The sequence below is a fragment of the Narcine bancroftii genome, chromosome 7 (genome assembly GCF_036971445.1).
Source record: "Narcine bancroftii isolate sNarBan1 chromosome 7, sNarBan1.hap1, whole genome shotgun sequence".
Taxonomy (NCBI): Eukaryota; Metazoa; Chordata; class Chondrichthyes; order Torpediniformes; family Narcinidae; genus Narcine; species Narcine bancroftii.
In genome coordinates this window covers 97,449,223-97,459,090 of record NC_091475.1, presented here as the reverse complement: position 1 = coordinate 97,459,090, position 9,868 = coordinate 97,449,223, and the positions used below count along the sequence as shown (strand labels likewise).

Genomic DNA, 9,868 nt, shown 5'->3' with positions numbered 1-9,868 from the left:
TTACATACACATGTGCTTAGATTTAGAAAGGGGTCAAGTTAGGTTAAGTTAATAGCAATGTTAAAGTTTGATCCTGTTTTTATATTTAAAGAAAATTAAAAGTAACTTTTGTTTAAGTAACCATTTGTCTTGGTGAATTTCTATTGGTGCTGGGTTTTGGGGTCCTCTGGGCCTGTAACAGTGGCCTTCAAAGCAAATATTTCCAGCAGTTACAATTATGTCATTGTAAGTTGATGCTGAAGCTGAAAGTTGCAATGCTTTATAAAATGGACAATCTTCTTAAATTAACTGTATAGGATAGGATAAATTATTAATATCTCCATTATCTAGAATCACCTACCTTTGAACTGTTGAGAGCTGATGCATTGACCAGCTGCCTTAATTAGAACTGTCCAAGTACATGGAGCTGTATTGAATGAGATAAAGTATTAGTAATCCAAAATCTTATTTTAATAATCTGAAAACATGAATTCAGACTTCACTTATTCTAATTCTATTTAAGAATTAATCCACATAAGTAACCAGAAATGTAAAACACAATTTATTAATATTCCTATCGGAAAAGATTTTGCTATTACCAGGCCCATCTTCAATCTTATGCTCTGTAATTTCTCCCTGAAGCATTTTCTTTTCAACACTCTCTGTTCCTTCAAGATGCTCTTTGACACCTGTTGTTTTGAATTCATCTTTCTTATTTAGATCATTGGTTTTTTTTTCCTTGATTGTTTTGCTGTAAAATGGCTTGAGAAGCCTTCCTGTGAAAAATAGAATTTAAAAGTGTATGGTCTTCATGCTGTGAAATTGGCATCTCAGTCTGGTTGAAACATTCTCACAGGTGCAGAAATGTCTGACTGTTTTTCTCTCTCTCTTATCTGGCCAAAAGATTAAGAATAATGCAATTATTGTACATTCTATAGAGGAAAATCTTGGGTAAAATTCATTGTTTTATTTAAAACAGCTCTGTATATTTTATGCAGAATAATTTAAACAAAGGATGCACAAACATTTTAAATGTAGGTGGCCATTAAGTTATCGCCTGCTATTTATGCTGGCTAGAATTGTTAAACTCAATATAGTTATTAACTGATAAATAGTCAATGTAAAATTGAGTTCAATACTGAGATAAACTTGGGAGGTAACTGTACAAATCTCCGAACCTAATACTCGATTGGTGGTATCTGAGAAGAAAACAGGAATTCTACCATGGACATCAGGTGACTCTCCAAAACATTTTGCTTTTTAAATTTATCTTTTTTACTCAGCTAATTTATTCTTTACCAGATTTAATAATAAATGTACTTGCTGGATGAACATTTCCAGTGAGAATTGCTAGATTTACCCTTCAATATAAAAATAAGTGAATAAATGCATGGTAGGAGCTAATCCTCAATGCAATCCATTTATCACAATCCTCTTAGGTAGAGGGGTAGAGAAAAGTTGGGAATGATCAATTCCAGTTCCAATATATACCTGAAAAAAGATGCCATGATAATGGGAAAGATAGCTTTGTGGGTTCTCTCCTCGAAAAAATAGGAGCAGTCTTAAATATATTAGTCAGGAGTTTAAGACTGTTTCACTCCTCCAATATTTATCAATGGTTCCTCTTATCATTATTAATGTTAACTGGTTCAAGTTTCAATGTTCCACTCAAGGTGTTGATTGAATTCCTGTTAACTGAATTTCTATCTCAACATGAGCCATTATATTCCCTGCACCTTTGAACAAATATCCCAAAATATATCTCATGGGCATGTTTCTGATCTGTTCCAGTCTGGCAAGTAGGCATTTGTGTACATATTGAAGATGGTGATTTCTCTGGGTGCAACTTCACTACAACTAATCAGGGTCTGTATAAATACGATGGTTAGCTTTGAGAACCAATTATATCAAGTGGCTGCAGTGTGTGTAAATATGGTACAGCTGCAGTTCTGTTTCTCTGCCAGTCATAGAACAATGCTGCTTCTGAGGAAACTTTATCTGGCATGAGGATGAAAGCTGAAAATGCTCAGGTCAAGGTTTACTGAAGGCCATGAAGTGCCAAGCAATCTCTGCGAACAAACCTTGGTTTTCAATCATGTGGGAAATTATGAGTTTAAAGAGTTTAAAGACATTATCTTTGAGGTATTGTATTTTTCTGTTTCTGTGTCCAAACAAATTTTATGTTTTACAGTTGAATTATTTGTAGCAGTGAAGTAAAGTTTTGATGGTGTTCCTACTTATCTCCATTCTTGATGTGGTAGAAGGGTTGTATTCTGGCATCTTAGAATAATGTAATTTCATTACATTACACTATTCACCATTACAAAATTGTAAATTGACTCTACTTAGTTAAATGCAATGATAATATTTCCAAGTCATGTTATTTAATGACAGAAACTTGATGTGGCAAGCTCATTTGTAGCATTTTAGGGTGGCATTAATATCGACCTCAAAGAAACCAGGAACTCCTATCTCCTCTTCCCTAATCCTCCACTGGCTATTTACCATGATCATCACCCTTGACAGGTCTCTGATTTTGTTTGCTGAGTTGTCTTTTCCCACAATTCTTCTTGTAGAGCCTTATGTCCAGCCATGGGCCAATTTTCAGACCATGCTACTCCGCTCACTTTCCTTGCCTGACTGACCCTGAATTCCTGATCCTCTTTTGGAAGGGGAGGGAGGGAGAATGGAGAGTAGGTTAGAAGAAACCAGAGAGGTCGATATTAATCCCATCTGGTGGAGAGTGGCCAGATGGTAAATCAAGTGTTGTCCCTCCAATTTACAGCTGGTCTTGGTGGCATAGTACATGAGGCCATGGACAGACTTGGGAGTGGGACACAGAGTTGAAATAGTTGGCCACTGGGAGATCCCTGTTACTGATGCAGACAGAGCCAAGGTGGTCAGCCTTAAAGCTCGGTCCACTGATGAAATTTCAGGAATTAAAATGAATATAAACCCTCATACAAGGACAACTTTGTGCAGCTTGTTGGTACACAAAATTTTCTAGATGTATTCAGATGAATAAAATCAGACTCGTGTTCTTGACCTGAACCACAAATACTAATGATTGACAACCCTGAACTTTATCTCCAGCGTTATTCCCACCTCCATGGTGATCATTGTCACAAATCCCCCTAACTAGAATCCTTACGGCAAATGTGAAATCAAGCAGTCTAACATTATATTTTAACATCAACTATCAATGCTAATTTAAAATTCAAACTTTTAACCTATTCCCCAAGCTGGATACAAGGTCAAATTTGTGTTGCAGCACTGGCTGGCAAATGCTGTTAGTCACTTCATCTCATCACTAGAGAAGGGAATGATCCGCAGTTGCCTGTCAGGTCAATAATTATTTTGATGCCATTAATGGATTGCTTTCTATAAATCACTCTCTATGATATACAGCCACTTTCAAAGAGTCCCCTGGCAGTGAATACTTTGATCTAGCACTAACTAGTTTCCCAATGCTATTACCAGCCCACATGTGGAGGCTCCGATAGCCCAGTGATTAGGGCACTGGTCTTGTAAACCAGGGGTTGTGAGTTCATTCCTCGCTGGGGCCTCATTTCTGCAATGGGTACTGGACAAAAAAAGTGACGACTTTCTGTCTTCCTTACAGTATGTATGTTACATTAATAATCGCCAGACAAATGCTCTCAATGACCAAGGAAGGAACTGTTGTAAGGGTCTTCTGCTCATCTACTGTTGGTTCAGAGTGGATTCCAATGTGCCTGTTATTCCACCTCTTAAAGTGTTTTTCACCAATCTACATTGCTCTGCCTTGCAGTCAGCACAACTCTTTAATAAGGAAACAAGAATACATATATACTGATGGATTTGGAATAATCTGGTAGAATGTAATTCACTCTTAACCATAAAATTTAAGACAAGTAAATGATCCTTCCCATCAAAGGAAACCAATAAATAATGCCTCCTTTCATCTTTACTATGGTCACTTTGTCTCTCTGTCTTAAACATTGCAATCTTGCTCTCCTTTTCTCTGTCCCATCCATCATCTTTGTTTCCACAGTTGCTAGCTTTTGCGCCTCTGTCTGTCCCATCATTCTCATCATGGTCTCCAAGGGTTTATCCAGGCAGGGGGCTCTCTTCCTCTGCTTTGAATGTCACTTCAAACAGCAGCAGTTCTGCACATTTAAAGATGCACATCAACACGGCAGTAGAAAGTGGGAGTAAACATCTTCTTCCCCTGAATAACCAGAATACAAATTAAATTATTTCCAACGTCCTTACTTTAGATGAAACTGGACGAAGATTCTATGGAGGTTCTGGTGTGATCAATAATAATTCTAATGAGTGTGTTTTCAAATCACAGATGAGTCAGGCTAACCCATACCTTGAGAGCCTGCGTCTATTCCCCCCATCACAAAATGGTATGTTTTTTTTTAGTATACCACAGAGTGTTGCCATTTAGTTATTATTTCACTGAGAGTTCACTGAGTTTCTTTTTTTTCTTTTAGCTCTTGAGTATTGCAGTACTGATGTCCATCAGCAAAATACATTTTGTTCCAGACAGAACAGCAGAAACCTTGGTTAAAATTTGCCCTCATAATAGAAATCCTTTTCCCAGCAGAACAAAAGAAGTATTTCTAGTTGTATATGACGTGCTGATTTGGCATAGTGTTATCTTAGTGGCTTCAAGTGCCATTTAAATATTGATGTCAGCGTGACAGCTGGGAGCATCTGGGAAAATGTATAGTTTAATGACATTTCCACTGTATACTGAAAATTGATCTTGATTTCATCTATAGACACTTCATTCCACATCTATAGACACGTCATTCCAAAATCTCCAGATCAATGACAGGGAGTGAATGACTTCACTTTATTTTAGCAATGCCTTAATCCATCACCTCGGGGATAATCAGCCATTCTTTTCATAATATTTGATACAAAAATCAGATGCTATGTCTGAACTGGTATTTTCACTGAGGATGGGTGCATATACTTAGCTTTCTAGTTGGAATCTCCCTGAGAATTGTCACAATTATAATGAAGTCTATGTGCACAGCTTAAGTCTTTGGTAGCTTGAGACCTTTTGCCTAAGACATTACTTGACCCCAGCAATACTGAAGCAGTGCCTTGTGTCAAAGCGCAGCTAACACATGCAAAATGGAGATGCTTACTGGCCACAAGGCAGGTCAGAAGGATCATCAAAAATGATACCACTGACAGAAGCCTGCTAAGAGCCTGCATGACCTGACATGTGGGCAGCAGCACTGGGTAGCTGTTCTAAACAATACATTTTTCAAAAAGAAAGAAAGCTTTAAAAAGATATAAGCCTGTTTCTAAACAAAGGACTTATCAAGTTTAATGACAGCAGCTGAATGGGCCAATGTGTGATGCCATTTATTGGCATTTGGAAGCAACAATTCAATGCCACTAACTTTGAGACTTAACTCAACACATAAAAGCATAATTAGATTATTTACATATTGTGCTACATGTTAAACAAATCTTGGAATGACTCTGTAGTACTGCTCATTGAGAAATTCCACTTCACATCCAACCACCCACAGGTGATAAAAGTTCATTTTCCAACATAACTCAAATTATTTTCAACAGATTGCTTGAAGTTATTTAATTTTATGTTTTGAAAAGATATTTTAAAATAGAAATAGGAATAGTTTATATGCATCTGGATGAAAGAATATTTAGCACATTTTCTACCATTTTGGGGGTTGCATAATGCAATAATACTGGAATTATTAGTTTGACAATAACAATCAGTTGACAACAAAATACAATTCCAAAACAAAATTGTGAGGAGCAGACATTCCCAACCGAGGTGAGGTGAGACAAGAACCAGGGAACATGGGTGAAGGGTGAAAGGTGAAATGTTTGAATGGAACATTAGGGAGAACTTTTTCACTCAAAGAGTGGTGAGGGTGTGGAATCAGCTGAAAGATCAAGTGGTGAATGCCTGCTCAGTTTCAACATTTAACACAAAATTGGATAGGTACATGGAAGGGAGTGGTATGGAGAGCTCTGGTTTTGGTACAGGTCAACGGGACTACACAGAATAATAGTTCAGCATGTACTAGATGAGCCAAAGAGTCTGTTTCTGTGGTGTAGTGTTTTGGAATCAACATGCACATTGGTGTGTACAATAAATATACAGTATGAGCATATAAATATGTACACCTCTTAGTTGTAGTATGTAGGTGATATCTATACCTGTGTATATAAATGCATGTATGTCTCTTTATTTATTTATATATGTTGTGTGTGTGTGTGTGTGTGTGTGTGTGAGTGTGTGTGTGTGTGTGTGTGTGTGTGTGAGTGAGTGTGTGCGCGGGCGCGCATGTGTGTGTGATTGAATTCTTTCTACATGACTCCAGACATAATAGTTGTAAATTTTTAAAATTCATTGTCCTTGAATAAGATGTTGTATCAAGGCAATTAAAAAAAGTCATTTATTTATTTATTTCATGATTATTGTCTTTTACGATTGAATAAATTTTGTTACCTTGATGGTGAATGTAACATTTCACTGGAATAGTCAGTGCCCAGTTAACTCAACAGATGGCAAATAATAGAATTTTTAAGGAAGGTTATATTTGAATTGTGAGATTCTCAACTCATCTTAATGGAAATCTTTGATAATTGGCTGTGGCTGAGGGACCCATACAAGCTGTAGGTACTTGCAGTCAGGCGATCCACACAGGCTGCGGGCTGCTGGAAACTAGCTCATGGAAACATGTATCAGAGCTGGGATTCAAGAGGGTGCTGAGGGCAAGAAGGGGTCTTGAAGGGCCTTGGGCACTGAAGGCTTCCCGATCACATTGAAAGTTTGCATCTGGAGCTCAGGTTGCCGAAGAATTGAACAGGAGTTTGTGCGAGTGAATCCACTGACAATTAGTGACTCTGAAGAGACTCTGATGGGGACTCTCATTTGCTTCTCTTTCTCTCCTACTGTTAATGGCTCTGGATGACAATAATGGTGACTCTCTTTGAGTTATGGCAGGCAGAAGGCAATTTCATGTAATATTACAGGTTCTGTGCTATTACATGACAATAAAGTAATTTTGAACTTTGAATTTATGCCCTTATAAGCATCTAAAGTTTACATTTGCTTACAACTTACTTCAACTTTTTAAAATTTAGACATACTGCACAGTAACAGACTATTTTGCCCCACGAGTCCATGCTGCTCAATTAACCTACACCCCTGGTACATTTTTGAACAGTGGGAAGAAACCAAAGTCCCCAGAGAAAACTCACAGGGAGAATGTACTGATTCCTTACAGACAGTGTGGGATTCGAACCCTGGTCAGGTCCCAATTGCTGATGTTGTAAAGGCGCTATACTAAACAGCTGCACATGTTTCTCTTGTTCAGTAATTGAACTTTTTTTTGCACTTGATCTAAATGCAACATTTGAACCATGTTCATATTGATCATTAGATCAATATGTTTCAGCAGTTAAGATTTCAAACATTTGCTTTTTTTGTTTTATGCTTAATGTTTATTTGATTTGGTGTTTATCTCAATGGGAATGAAAAGAATTGATGTATACCCAGTTCAGTCAGATGTTGCTTTAAATGGCATGATTGTATGGTCATATGTGAATGTTAATCATTTTCTACAATTATAGATGCTTGATGTCTAAACAGCCCTTTATCTCTGCTTCTTATCTTTCTGTTCCCCAACGATAGACTCACTCTTCTTAATTTAAGGTAATTAATATCATTTTTGAGAAATACATTAGACATATTTATATTATTTTTTTTTCAGGATCAGTTGATGATATAGGAACAAGGAATGGATTTATAAAAAAAAATTCACCACAAAAGGAGTTCCTCTTGTTAAATCAGACTGTGATATATGCTTGAGGGGAGAGGGCAGGAACACTGGTGCAAAGTGGAACCCTTTCACACTGTCTCTGCCATCATAGATGGGACATCAGAACATACAGTTCCAGAAATTCTGCTCCGAGAGCAATCCCACAGAGTATATATTATTCTTCTTAGGACATTTCATTTTTTTCAGTCGAGATTTTGAGGTCAATTTAGTACGCTTCTAACAAGATATAATTAAACTTGACAGACTGACAAAAGTTGAGAAGCATTTTGATCAGTTTGAAATTATAACCTAAGTAAAGGACAGCTGATCATAAGTTGCCGACTTACTAGTATGTTATCAGGAGAACTGTTCCTCACATGCTACTTTGTACAATTCAAAATTTCACTGTTATTATCATTGCATTTTGTTCACAGTTAAGGGGGACTTTGCAACACTCTTCAGAACAGAGTAATATTGTAACTTGAGTTCTGCCATAATGGTTTAAATTGGTAAAATAATTGAATGGGTCTTTTTTTATTGGAATTATGATAAAAAAGATACCAACTTATTGCACTTTGAAACACAGCAATCATTTGTTTTATTCATCGTTAGAAGACCGTAAAGAATTACATCAGATTTCATGCTCTTTCCCACTTTGCCACGCCCTCTCTAGGTTACCTTGGTGACAGTGTTGCTAGGGATTACACAGTGGGAGTTGTAAGGGCCAAAGAAGATCAGCGCTTTGTCATTTTCCATTCAAAGGCAATTGTCCCTGAAAAATGTGAAGTACTTCAATATCTGAAGGCCTGGGCACTGATATAAAGGCAGACGGCAACTCCAAGTAAAAAACTCATAATTAACTTGGTGTTCACCAATGGATCGTTCATTAATGGGCATTTCATGAAGTGGACAATTCTCAGACGTTCATTGTGTAATCCAAATAATGCGGCTCCCCAACATTCCAGGGTAATTGTTGTAATTTATTTCAGGCTGTCCACCAAACACTTCAGAACTTGTGTCCCCAAGTCTCTTTCTGCCTAAATTGCAAGCTGTTTCAGACTGGGTAAAATAATGTAACTCCAGTTAATATTCGCTCTGTTTGATCCTTTCTAGAGATCTTTCCAGGTTTATCTTCTCGTCCGTTGTTGGAGGATTTGTATCAAATGTGCACCATGAAGAGAAATGGCAGTGGAGCTGAGGTGAGAGAACTGCTCCCAGAGTCTCTGTACCACATTTCCACCCCGTACATGTTTTCCAGTTTGCTGCCTGCTGCTTTTTCGATGCCATACACACTCCTTCATGCCTCAACCTTTCAATAAAGCTGCTGTGTGTTTCTTCTCACAGTTCTAAAATGATCCATTTCCTGTCATCATTCTGGCTCTGTAGGGTTTTTGGAAGTGTAGACTCCAAATATGATGGAAAGAGTTTTTCATCAGTTGTTACTTCCAGCTTTGTTGGTGAATATTTGAAGGAATCTTTCTGAAACTCTTGCAGCATGTCACTAAGGGAATGTGCAATCAGCAGGGGTTCTTGACTTTTGTGTTTAAAATTCCTGCCTGAGCCTGTAGCAAGGAGACCCTGTAGCTTAGGGCTGCATTTGTATGTTGCAAGGGACATGAATATGAATCATGTTTAGCTGGATTTGCTATTGTGTTCTCCTTTCCTACTGAGTTCATGTTCAGAAGCAGGAATGCCATTCAAGATTTCATATTCTGCCAATTGTAACACTTGTGCCAGAGAGAAGTCAATATTCGCAGACTTTGGTGTGAACTTGGCAGTTTATCCCCTGCTGAAATTTGTGCTACTATCATGAGAAACTGTCCCTGTGATTTAGAGGTGCATCAACATAACCCAACCCAGAATGGGACCTAATGTCTCCACCCCAGCAGTAAATCTGTTGCCTTGGAGATGCTTTTTCAGATGTCTGATCACTGGCATCAGTCCAAGCGATATAGCACTTTTCAGTCCACTGTGAGTTTCCTGGCATCTCTTACTGGCCCCAACATTGGCTTCCATAGTACCTCCTACCATGATTTATTTGAAAGGGATGTGGCTTTGGGATCAATCATTGTATGCAAACAAAA

The 9,868-nt window shown here is 37.7% G+C and overlaps 1 long non-coding RNA gene across 1 annotated transcript in view; it reads right to left on the bottom strand.

Annotated features, from left to right (window-relative positions):
• Window positions 1-336: 336 nt before the first annotated feature.
• Window positions 337-9,868, bottom strand: part of LOC138739128 (uncharacterized) — a 129,854-nt gene continuing 120,322 nt past the window's right edge. The window contains exons 4-5 of the long non-coding RNA XR_011342020.1: window positions 579-755; window positions 337-406 (exon numbers count right to left, since the gene is read on the bottom strand). This is a non-coding gene — a long non-coding RNA (uncharacterized lncRNA). The remainder of the gene's footprint in view (window positions 407-578; window positions 756-9,868) is intronic.